The sequence below is a fragment of the Thalia democratica genome, chromosome 7 (assembly GCF_965202585.1).
Source record: "Thalia democratica chromosome 7, ktThaDemo2.hap1.1, whole genome shotgun sequence".
In the NCBI taxonomy this organism is placed as follows: Eukaryota; Metazoa; Chordata; class Thaliacea; order Salpida; family Salpidae; genus Thalia; species Thalia democratica.
This window is the reverse complement of record NC_139171.1, coordinates 3020921-3034938: the sequence shown is the minus strand read 5'-3', so window position 1 is coordinate 3034938 and position 14018 is coordinate 3020921.

Below are 14018 nucleotides of genomic sequence, written 5' to 3'. Positions count from 1 at the left end.
ACCGTTGCATACTAAAATGTATCGCTAAAACTTTCCAAATAAATACGAAGAAAAGATTGCTGTTTAATTTTGTATAAAAAATTTAATTTAACCGTTGACCTACACCTGATAAAAAGTTTTGTGTATCCAAAAATAAAAATAAGTGTTGTTTTAGTAGTTTCGAATTTGTTTAATTCAAGTAAGTTTCAGTAACTAGATATACTATTGACCCTGATAGCGCTTTTTAGAGACAAAACTAAATTTACTAAGCACTTTACCACAATATGAAAATAAAATCAATAAGGATTTTCTTTTGGGAGTGTTTCTTTTGCAGGAACTGTAATTTCAATACGAACATACTATGTAATTTTTCTTTTAAGTTTAATACCTTATTTTGAAATGTTGTTTTCAAGCTTTTAAATGAAAACAAATCAATATTGCTTGGATACATATGTACATTAAGGTGCTTATAAATACGGTGACATACAAGTCTTCAGCTAGTGTTTTTTTAACTTGGCGAATACCACAAAAATATTCTGTGCAAAATTTTAGACAATTTAAAACGATTTAAAGAAAAACTTTCGGTGGCACTTTTTGATTTGAAAATAACTGGAAATCCAAGAAAACTTGCAAAAAACAATAAAGATTGCATAAAACCAAGAGTTGCCTTTACAGAACTATTTTTTAATCGTTTCAATTGTGCAAAAGTTTTTTTTGTAATAATTTAAGTAAATTCTAAGCCGCATGTAAAAAGTTTCGAGTAAAAATTTCAAGGTTATTTTTTTCTGGGTCCATACAGTTTTCGTAAAATCGAGTCCGCCAAGGTAAAAGTTTTATTTTTATTGAAATTTTGCAAAGGGTGTTTTTGTGGTGTTTGCCAAGTTTAAAGATTTTTTAGCTGAAAGCTCAAAGGTCGTCCCTAATATGCATTTAAAAAACAAAAGGCAGCGTTTAATGATCTACGATCAATTACATACCTTAAACCAACTAGAAAAATATCATTTGCCTTAAAGAAATACTTGTAGATATTCTATTACTAAACTAATGTTGATAAAAACAAGTTGTTATAACATTTTAATGTTTTTTTTAGTCAATAAATAGAAAAAAAATGAATGAAGTTCTCACAGTGTATTTTAACATAGGCATAAAATACAATACCATATATTTTTTAAAACTAAGTCTTGATGCTTTTGAAAAACAGAAGCTTTGTATTTTAAAATTAATTAGTTAATGCAAAAGCAGTTTTTAGTTGAATTGACCTTTGTAAATTTAAATTAACGTTTTCATTTAATTTATTGTTATCATTTAGCTATTCTCATTCATTTAGGTTAAGTTTTCAGTTTAAAAAACCATCATTTTATTCAATGCTTTATAAAGCTTATTTGCAACAAAATCACTCTTGTGATGTTTATGGCAAGCGTCTACAATAAAAAATTTGTTTGTTGTTTATTGTTCTTTCAAAAATCTTTGTAAAGTATAAATCGAACTCAATAATTTTACTATCATTACGAAATTTTTTTTGTTAAAAATAAGTCACAATAAAAAAACTAACAAACTATTCTGTTAGAACTTTTTAATGACAACTTTATTTGTTGATTTAAGTCGTCATTGAAGTTAATTATCAAAATAATAATAACTAATAAAACCCTAGAAGACAAAATTATATACTTATGTCAAAAACGGACTGTTTTAGTACTTTCAAAGTAGATAGTGGAGTAATAAATGCTATTGATTTTTTAAATATTTAAGATTAATAGAAACGCATAAAAAGTTATGCTAAAATTAACTTTTTAATATACATTTAACTTGCGATTTTTTTTTATTATTGTGAGTTAAGAAAATACTGCCAGCTATAAATAATAAGTATTTAAGTGATAATTTAAGGTAACAGTTTATTTGAGTTTAAATATTTAACTAATTTCAAACAAGTGTTATTCAATACCAACATTTGCACTTGTTGTTTATACTTATTTAAACTTTAGTTTATATTAATAAAAAAAGAATTAACGCAAAACTTTAGTTGGATAAAAACATGTGCTTCAAATTTAAACTTAAAGCGTTTAAAAGTTGATACACATTGTTGATTTGTTTTAGTCAAAACACTTCGTAACTTAATACTTTATTACTTAATAAGTAGTTGAAAATAAAAATCATACACCTCTAGGTTTTTTTTTAATAAAAAACTATACAAAACATATAAACAGGTGATCACAAGAAACTGATTAAGAAAGTTTTAGCTTTAAATAATAAATTTATATTAAGTTGTTGTGGAGTAAAAGATGCAGTTTGTGCTGATAAAAAGTTGTAGAAACAAAAAAAAAACACAAGTAATAAAATCATTTTTGCAAACAGCTTAAAAAGTTATTTACTTTATTGAAAAAAAGATCAACAGGTTTAATATCGAAAAACTTAGTTAAGTAAGAATTGCAACTTACATTTCTTAATAAAAAGGTGTAAAAACACAGGTAAACTAAGTTATAAAATTATTTTTTGCAAACAGCTAAAAATTTATTTACTTTATTGAAAAACCTTTTCTCTTGACTTCAAGATTAGCAAAATGCAAAAAACATCAACTTTTAATAATTAGCAATTTAAATTTTTTTTAAAGATTAAAAAACATCAACTTGCAAATTTCACCGGCAGCTGCAACCTGCGATCGCGAAGTGACCGACACTTTTAACTTGAAAAGACGCAGGAACTCGCTTTGTGACGTCACAAACAATTATGACGTCACGATCGAATATTGGGTTGAAAGTTCAACGTCACGTGTCGACTTCAAAGCGGGCCGGCTGTCGTCACAGCAACACGCCAAAAACTTGCTTGTGATGTCATAATGGAGATTAATGAGGTGTGACGTCACAATAAGATTCTTTTCCGATTCGTGCAATTACTTTTTTGAATTAAAATTTTCAGCTGTTTTTGCGGCGAATTGGAATTTGTTTGAAACAATTGTTGATTTTCAATATGTGCACTCATTTTAATAACTTTGTAAAAAACAAGCGGAAATAAACAAATTGCTCTTTGAACTTTAAATGTGAGATCATAAAATGTTTGTGTTGTAAAGTTTGAAATAACTACTGTATTGTTTTCAAAGTTATTTATTTGCACTAGAATGTTTTATATATATTAAAACCAACTGAGATTTTAAAATTTTCCTATGATAAAATCTTTACTAATCAAAACTAAAAAAAAAAACATTTCAGTTTTATAAAAAAGTATTTGATAAATTTTTCACTTAAAATTAGTTTTAATTAAAAAAAATTAAGTTGTAAATTTAGTTTAATCACGTTATTGTAGATATGAGCTTATCTCCTATATTAAAATTTTTTAGAAAACAAAACAAGCTACAAATTTTTCAAACTTTACATCAAAAAATTCAGTATGTTAGCTTTTAAACTAAATTATACTCTAACACTTTTACAACCTAGTATTAAAATTAGTTATTTAATAAGTACTAAAACCATTTGTTTATCAGCTATGTGAAACTCAATTTTAACATTTCGATTTAAGGTTAGTTTGAAAAGTGTCTGTTTGCATTTTTATGAAACAAACCGTCAAATTAATTTGTAAATTTAAACTATTTTGCCGTTTAAATAAAGAATAAATGCACATAAAAACTATCTAATGTATTTTTAATTAATGTTTAGGAAGTAATCTTGATTGAAATTTTTGTAATTTACTTAATAACTAAGTGAATGACAAAAAAATTTAAATAAAAGCACAAATGTTTTATTTTTAAATAGCTTTAGTAAACTCTCGACTGTAAAAAAATTAATCAAGAGTACCATAACTATAAAACTTTTAAGTTTGTTATAAAATATAATATATGTAGCTGCCTATAGTAATAGTATTGTTGTTCCTGAAATTAGTGCACAGAATTAATAAAGTTAGTAAATAGATTCGCATTTTACGCATAATCCCGACTTACTTATTTAGGAAATGAATTCGAATTAACTTTCTAAATTGCAAGTCAATTTGAAAGAATCTTATTGCATAACAGTTGTTTGAATGAAGTCATCATAAATCACACTTGCGTAGCAGTATGCATATAAAGTGTATAAAAAACAGAAAAAATTTTAAGTTGTTTTAGAAACATACCAATACAATATACAATAAAAAAATTTAAGAAATCTTTAAGCACATTGTTGATACAGACATTCCTATTTAGGAAATGATGTCAACTCAACTTGTAAACTCAACTGAGTTGAATTAAAATCGAGATGCAAGTTTTTGCAGTTGTCTTTATGACGTCATCATTGCAACACTTGTGCTGCATGTGTTCGTGCAAAAATGTTTCTCCTACGCGATGATACTATGCTGTCCAATTATGAAGCGATTAGAAAAGATTAACTCGATTCATTTGATGACAGATTCGTTTAAACTCTGCTTGAATCTCTATGTCTTCCTACTTAGTTGTATTTGACAAAATTATGGTTTGATAAATTATTTAAAATTTTATTCAGTTAAACTCGGTTTTTTTTAATAACAAATAAATGCATAAGATCTATAAACGTATAATATATTATAATATTGTTGATTATTGGTTTTTAAACTAGTTAACTAAGTATAACCTTTTATTTTTTTACAAACTTTTAAAAACTCTTGATTGTTTTTTCAATTTTTTTTTTGTTCTGACAATAAAATAGATTTCTAACAGCTAATATAGTTTCTAATTAATATTATGTGATAAACTAGCAAAAAAATATTTACTTGACTTTTCTCAAAATTCATCTTTTAGCTTTTGTTAGACAATTTTTTTTTCTATTTAAGTTTAATTTAATACAGCGTTGAAGAATTAAACTATCAAACACTACAATTTATTGCAAAAACTAGTAAAAAGTTTGATTTAATCCTAAAAGTAATTTTATGTTTTAAACTTAAGCGTAAAAGACTACAAGCTAAAATAATTAAACTTGTTTTCAGCTCATTAAATGTATAAAAATAAATCAAACATAAATTTAAATAATTATAATTTTAGTTAATTAAATTCAATATAGTTTATGTGTTTCTTTTTAAGTATATAAAACAACTAATTTAATGTGTTCCGATTTAATTGATAGATAAATAAACTAAAACTTAGTTTGAGTAATAAAACTAACAGAATTTTTTTATTAGTACTACCAAAAGTAATTTTCTTCATGTTTCTAGCTTTAGTTTCAAATTTTTAGCAACTTATTTAGATACTTTAAATTAAAATTAAACAAAACATGAAATTTAACTCAGTGAATTACATTACATTTACATATGTTACATTGTAAGTTATTTTTATAAAGAGAAAATTGATAAAATATGTTTATTTTCAATTGTGTTAAAATGTTTTTACATACTTTAAATGAATATACATAATAATAGTTTTGAAATTATTCAACTAAGGTGTTTCAAACTATCTAATAAAAATATTTCTAATTAACTAAAACGTGTTTATAAACTGTATAAATTTAATTTTCTACAAGGCAAGAATTTAGTTAGTTTTTGTATTTTACTCTTTAGTTCTTTTACGACGTTAAATAAGTAAAAATGTTTAAACAAATTTTCACTTTGCTCTTTGCGATCTGTTTTGGTTCAAATGTTGAAAAACTCGATGTTTATATATAAAACAAACTGTGAAACATTCGTAAAACAAATAATTTTTTATTTAAAAAAAAAATTTCACAGTCTAAAAATTTTTAGTTTAATAAAATTTTTAGTATCGCTGGTACAGCTTATATAATAAAGTGTATTTGTTTAATATTTCCTTATAAATACAATTGAATTTTTAATTTTTTTTTTGATTTTCACAACTTTGTTTTTTTTTTACCTGTTCCAAAATAATAAAACTAAACAATTGTTTCATTATTCGCTAACAACTTTTTAAAAATACATTTAAGATTGTATATTAGCATTTTTGTTTTAAAACAACGAGTTTATATGTTGCGATAGTAAATTTTAAATTACAAAAATTGGTTATTATTTTTTACCTGTTACATAAAAACACATAAACTATTTTTTTTTTACAAATAATAGAAACAACAAAGACATTCAAAGTTAAAGAAAAGTATTTGTATCATTAAGTTTGCGGTAGTAAATATTCGATTACAACATTAAACTTTTTTTTTGACTGTTTCAGAGAACAAACTAGTTTTTTATCATTAAGAAAAGAAATACACGAAAATATTGGAGATTAAATTTAAATATCTGTATTATTAAGTTTATATGTTGCGGTAGTGAATTTTGAATTAAAAATTTAAGTTAATTTTTTTTTTATTTTACAGAATAACAAACTAAACATTTTTTACTATTTACAAATAATACAAACAACAAACACATTCAATATTAAAAAGTAAAGTATTCGTATTATTAAGTTTATATGTTGCGGTAGTGAATTTTGAAATAAAAGTTTAAGTTAATTGTTTTTTATTTTACAGAATAACAAACTAAACATTTTTTACTATTTACAAATAATACAAACAACAAACACATTCAATATTAAAAAGTAAAGTATTCGTATTATTAAATTTATATGTTGCGGTAGTGAATTTTGAATTAAAAATTTAAGTTAATTGTTTTTTATTTTACAGAATAACAAACTAAACATTTTTTACTATTTACAAATAATACAAACAACAAACACATTCAATATTAAAAAGTAAAGTATTTGTATTATTAAATTTATATGTTGCGGTAGTGAATTTTGAATTAAAAATTTAAGTTAACATTTTTTACATTTTACAGAATAACAAACTAGACACTTTTTATTATTTACAAATAATAGAAACAACAAACACATTCAATATTAAAAAGTAAAGTATTTGTATTATTAAATTTATATGTTGCGGTAGTGAATTTTGAATTAAAAATTTAAGTTAATTGTTTTTTTATTTTACAGAATAACAAACTAGAAACTTTTTATTATTTACAAATAATAGAAACAACAAACACATTCAAGATTAAAGTAAAGTATTTGTATTATTAAATTTATATGTTGCGGTAGTGAATTTTGAATTAAAAATTTAAGTTAACATTTTTTACATTTTACAGAATAACAAACTAGACACTTTTTATTATTTACAAATAATAGAAACAGCAAACACATTCAATATTAAAAATTAAAGTATTTGTATTATTAAATTTATATGTTGCGGTAGTGAATTTTGAATTAAAAATTTAAGTTAACATTTTTAACATTTTACAGAATATCAAACTAAACATTTTATTGTTATTTACAAATAATAGTAACAACAAACACACTCAAGATTAAAAAGAAGAATTTTCATTATTAAGTTTATATGTTGCGGTATTTTTGGCGAGTTGAATATTTAGCAGGCTTCTTACAACAGCTGTCTACCACCTACCAAGCATGCAGATCGTCTGTATATAAAAGATGGAATATTGTAGTGGTGATTCATATATGAAGTGAGCATTCAATAGAAGCAGTACAGTATAAATACATACAGTATAAAAGATGGGATATTACTATGGTGATTCATATATGCAGTTTGTAGTCGGTAGATGTATTAGATTTTTAAAAAGCAGAATAAAGTTTAAATGTAGAAAAGTAGCTTATAACAATTAATAAAACTGTTCAGTTTTTTTTTTTTGAGTGTTTAAACTGAAACAAAGTTTTATAAAAGTTACTTGAAATTCAAAACAATGAAACAGCAAGTAAAAAACATCAGTTTTATTATAATAGTTTGGAGTTGTAGTGATAAACAACTAGACTTTTAAAATCTTAAAACAACGTAGTTTAAATATTAATTCTTAGTAGCTCACAACGCTCCAACACGAATGAAATATATAATTCAAAGCTAGTTAAAACTTCGTACAAAAATTTAAGCTGTATAAGTAGTTTTCTATGTGTAAGAAACAGCGTAAAACAATTTTTAGAATAGAATTTAAATCTATGTAGCTAAAACTCAGATAGAAAAAACTAATAATCTCTAACTTAAAATAACATTACAGAACTTTGTTTATAAAGTTTAACTATTTACTATACTGTTTGCTTATTTTTTATAAACCAATCGAAGCTGCATAACTCAAACTTTATTTTTTTATGGACGCCTTTAAACAAATGTCTGTCAACTAATTAACTATTAAACATGTTTAAATATAAGTTTACCAATTTTTTTAGTTTTTAAGTAAGTTTTTTTTAATATAGCAAGTTGGACTATATTTAGAGAAAAACAAACTTTTTCTTTTAAGTTGTGAGTTTTATTTTAAGTTCGATAATTTTTGCTTTATTTGATAACCAAACCAAGTTCGTTAAAATCAAATAAACTGTTATTTGAGGAATATGTTTACATAAATGGCTTTTGAAATAATTATTTTGTAGTTTTGCGTTAACTAAATAAAAAATTTCTTTGAAAATATGGCTCTCAAATTAAAGCTGATTTGAACAAAAAACAATTTTTTTAACACCATTTTTTACTACTACCTTTTTTAATTTTTTTACAATATAACAGTTAAAGTTCAAAGTTTAACAAATTTGATTTTGTTCCTCATAGCTTACGTATAGCAAAACAAATTCTGTACTTGTAAATTTATTTAACAATTTAATAAACTCCAAGGTATTAATTTATAATTTTTCCTGCTTTGAAAAGGCATTACTTTTTAATTAAAAATTTAAGTTGAGGTTAAGATTTAGCTCAAAAAACAAAGAAGCCTTAAAATACGTCTACAACTGTTTTAAATTTTTTAATTTAAAGCTTGAAAAAAAAATTATAATATTAAAATGGTGTTTTTTAACTAAATTAAGGTAAAGAATTAAAACTGTGTATAGCATATCATTGGGTAAAATAAGTGAAAAGTAGTTTATTTTAGTTTATTTGATTTCTTTGACTTTATTGGTTTAAGATATTCCATAGCTTATTAAGAAATGTCAGAACAAGAAAAATTGTGCAAATTTATGAGGTAAGAAAAAACAACAATTGTGTGCATTGTAAAACAATTATTATGTACAAGTAAACATTTTTGGAGACAGTTTGGTTCAAAAAGCACATTGTATTAACAAAAACAAACGCTAAAACTACAAAAAACTTTCCAAAATTTGCAGTTGTTTATTTTTAAAGATTAACAAAGTTTAAACTAATGGTATAAGGTGTTGTTTAACCATACTTTGTCAATTGAACTTTCTCAAAAAAGTTCAAAGTAATAATTAGCATCAATTAAGCAAATGATCAAAGCAACATAAACTTAAGTTGCAAAAGTTGATTAAGTTCAAGGGAGTTTGAATTACATCGGAAATTTTTACTTGCAAGAAACCGCTGATTAACAGTTTGTCAGCTTTTTAGGCTCCCTACTCATTAACCCCGACATAGGCGCGCCAATTGAGTGTTTCCACTTACAAATTTGAGAATGAAGTGTTTCCGATTGTGAATTTGTAAATTTAGCGATTACACCAGAGATCTTTGTACATGATGGAGTTTTCAACGCATTAGGATTAGAAGGATGCAAGTGTTTAAGTTGGGTAAGTTTAGTGTGTTAAAGAGTGGTAGTATGATAATAAGGTGGAGGTTTTTGTAATTTAAAACTCTTATTCTAAGTAACATATAATAGCTTAGGTAAATACTTAAAATCTTTAACTTTTAGAATTTAAAATAGTTAAAGGCAAGTATTTACTTTCCAAAAAGTCTAAATATAAAAAGAAAACTTACTTTTGTTTAAATAAGAAAAATTATTTAAAATTTTTTATTGCAAACTTTAAAAATTGACAAAGTTAAGTTTTATGAGTTCAACAATAAACAACTGCAGAGAACTAAATTAACTTTTTAGTTTGTAAGTCTGACTTCTGTATTTATTTACAAAAACACTTGTGTTTACCCAAATTATTTTACAAACCTTGTTTTATTGAATTTAAAACTGTTAGATCACGTTGTTTAGATACTGTAAATTAAAAACAAATGCAAAAAAAATATTTTCATATATAGAACTTTTGGATGCTGTTCACCTAAAACTTATTTTTTAAAAGCTTGTTGTGATAACAAATTGTCACAAACTTCAGTAACATGTTTTTGTAATTGTGTAAAGGTTACATTGACGAAGTGTTTCAGATATATTTGTCATACAAGTTAATTGTTCAAATGCGACACTTTTATCTGTTTACATTTGTGGTGCAAGGGTCAAACATACTGACCGAAAAGTGACCTTTTACAAAATAAAGTTTAACGCGAGATTACTTTCAAAACACGTTTTTATTTTAATTCGAAACGTAAGACTTAATTTTAGTTTAGTGTCCTGTTATGACCTTGAAAAATATTAGTTTTTGAACGATTTTAAGAAATTTTTATTAAGTTTATATTATATATTTTTTAGTTAAAGAGTAGGAATGCCAAATATTAATAACTGTTATGCTTTTTTCTTTAGTAAAAAGCGTTTCTAATAGAATACCTAAAGTTTAGAACATGTTATATACGTAAAAAAAAACTTTTATAAGTTTTTTTAGTTGATCGGAAATTAGTTAATTGTAAAATGGTAGTCAAGTTTAAAAATATTGACAAGTTATAAAGTGCATTCTTTAAAATTTGTTTATACTTTTTTAAATGAAAGCTTTTAATTATAATATAACTGATTTTGTTAAAGTTACAAGCAAAAATACGTTTTCACTTACAACACAATAAGAAACATTAAACACTAGTAATTATAAATAAAAACAAAGTATCATAAAAAAACATTTTAAAAATTACATTAATATATTTAAGTTTTCTAAAACTGCTTTAAATTGAAATATTTTTGTATTAAAACATTAAACTTGTTTTAACCAGTTTCAGCTTAATCTTTTTAGATAAAAAAGTTTTTCAAAGTTATAGATTTTGTTTTTAGAGTTTTACTTAACAGTTTAAATGTAATTTAAAATAGTGCCTTGATAAATACAAGAGTATTAACATTAAAGCTTGTTCAATAAAATATAAAATTTAATGCAAAGTAAAAACGGACTAAACACGGGTGTCAGTAATTGCATTTAAATTCATTTCATAAGTTTAAGATTTAAAAAAAAATCATTATAAAAAATCTTTCAAACTATTAAACTATGCTTGACAAAGAGTAAATTAAAAAGCTGTTAAGGTGCATGAACTTTTAGTATATTTAATTAAAAGATTACAGTTTAATCTTTAAATCACGTGAATTAATAAATATTTTATTGCATCATTGTCACTTTGTGACTTATTAAAACTAGAATTAAGTTAAATAATTAACAATTACAAAATGTGACATGTGTTACTGCATCAACTGTTTGAGTTTTAATTTTATACTTTGAACTAATAAAGTTGACCGACAAAGTATTTATCTTTATTGGGCTTTTACAAAAAAAAATAACTCGAGTATTTTCAAAATTTGAAAAAAGTAAATAAAAACAAGTATGTTTAAAAAAGTTATGGAACAATTAAAATAACAAGAAAGATTAAAAACACATAAATTTTAGTTTAAAGTTTGTGAAAAACTTATCAAAGCTTTTATTATTAATTATCACCTGTTTAGCTAAAATAGTTTTATTTTTGCTTTTGTTCAGTTTAAACATTTTAATTTCTGTTTTTAGTTAAAATTATGTTTTTTGTATTATCAGACAAGTATTTATTTCCTGTTTAAAAAATATTCGAAAGTATTTCTTATAAAATTACTAAACTTAAAGGCTCGAAATTAAAAGCTTAACAACATTAAGTCAAAGAAACTCAGTTTGGAAACAGTTAAAAGTGTTTATGTTTTACTAATTAGTAAGAGTTGTATATATACGAGACAGAAACACTACTAAATACTACTAAAGATCACAAATGTATCAAGTTTGTGTGTGTGGCTACTATATGACTAGTTAACTTCACTGCTTTGTAGTCACTTGATAACCTTTAATCTCTATCCAACAAGATACAAAGTGCAATTGCTCGTAAAAACAGTTTTGTTTTGTTGTTTTTTGGTGTAAATTGTTTTTGTTTAATTTGTTTTAACTTTTTGTTTTGAAATGTAATAGAAAACGTTTATTAGCTTGAATATGTAGCTTTTTCAAACGTGGTGTATTTAGATTAAATTTTATTTTTAGTTTTTAAATTTTAAACTGTTTTAATATATGAACAAACAGCTTTTCCTTATAAAGCTTTATGTTTACTATATAATTGTGTAGTTCATTTTAGGATAAAACTGTTTTAAAACTTCTGTTTCTATCTATAAAGGACAGCATAAAGTTAACTTTATATAGTATTTATTTAGTTTTTATAATAAAAGACAAACATGTGCGAAGTAATAAAATTACCAGGTGCAATTTATTTAATCTTTATACTAATCATGTGATATTATTAATAAATTAAAGGCACTTATTTGTTACTGTGTTTTTAAGTAGCACATTTATTATTTTAAATTTATGATTTTCTTTTTTTAGTTTCTATCTAAAAAGTCTTAGTAGTTTTTATTTTTTTTATTATGTTTAGAGCTAAAAAAAACCTTTTGAGTTCGTTTAACTTTTTATAATTTTTGTCTAGTTAGGCCTGTTTTTCTTTATTATTAGTTTTTTGTTTGAATAAATTTTTCTTACTACTCAATGTATATATTAATATAAAGTCCAACAATTGATAAATAAAAGTGTAGTATTTCCTAAAAATTTTAGAACATTATTAGCAAATAAATAAGTTTTTAAATAAGTAAATTAAAGTAGCATTTAAAATATTTCCTTTAAAAAACAAACTAATAAATCCAACAACATGAAAGGTAGTTGAAAGTGTGTGCAATAGTTGTGCAACTAATTAATTGAAGTATATATATAAAGACACGTGCATGTATTAAGTTAATAGCACACTGCAAGTTCAAGTCAATAATTAAACCAAGTGCACATATATATCAAGTGCAAGTTTTTATTGTTTCAACAAGTCTCTATTTAATTTGCAAGATATCAGGTTACAGTTAGTTTGACTTACTTTGAGTAGCTTTTTGTTATATTCGTTTTGAGTTTTTTTTTTTAGTTTTTAGAAGTTAGAAATGTTTTCGCTAAAGGTAAAATTGTATTTTTTTTCTCCGTTAGACAAGTATATTCATTTAGTAAGAATTTAAATGTTAAAATTATAGGACTAAAGAAAATATTTATGTTATAGAAAACTTGAACTTTAACATAGTTTCAATTATTTTTTGACACAAAAAACGATTATATATGTAACAGTAAGTACCACTAAATCCTGAAAACATATCAAATAGTTTTAGAGTTTACTCGTAAATACTAAGTTGGTTAGAACTCCAAGAAGTCTAGCTGTTGAAAATATGATTTTTTAGTGTGTAAAAAGTGACAAAACACTCACATAAGTAATTATACAACCAAACCTATGCCAAATTTAAAATCAAAAGAAATAACTCAAAAGTAAAAGTTAGTAAAGCTTAGTTTAAAGACATTTTAAATTTAGTTATTAGCTAGTACAAAGTAGCTTATGTTAAAAATTTACTATATAAAATAAAATCTTAATGACTAAATCACACTGATTTTTAAGTTTTAAAGTTTATTTGGTTTTCGTGTTTTAAAGACTTTCGAAGGCCTATTGTTTATATCTCAACTTATTTTACTCACTTTATGAAGTTAGAAACAAACTTATTAGGTTATTAAATTTTAAACAATAAATCAACATATAAAGCTAAGCCACATGTGAAAATAAATTGTTTTATATATAATTGCAAAATCACTTAATCTAATTAGCTAGTTATTTAGTTGTTGTTCAATTTGGGAAAATATTCAACAGGTGTTCCTTAAAACTAGCTTTGGATTTTGTTTTTCATTAGTATACAACACAAAATTAGTTTTATATTAAAATATTATGTATATTAAATATTTATTTTTATTTAAAACACAGTATTAGTTTTTCATTAGATTTCTATAAACAACTTCTTAATTCGGTTATGTTTACAAAATTTTTATTTAAGCAGTACTTTGAGCGTTTCTTAATCTAAATAGTCCAAAAGTCACTTTTCCCTCAACAACAAGAGACAAATTAACTTGTTGTTATGTCACCTGCCGCAAATAGAAGTTAGCACTTGCGACAGTGGTAGCAGGTTTGAGTGGGAGAAAATGGATTTTTGCGAAATCACCATTTACTCGTGAT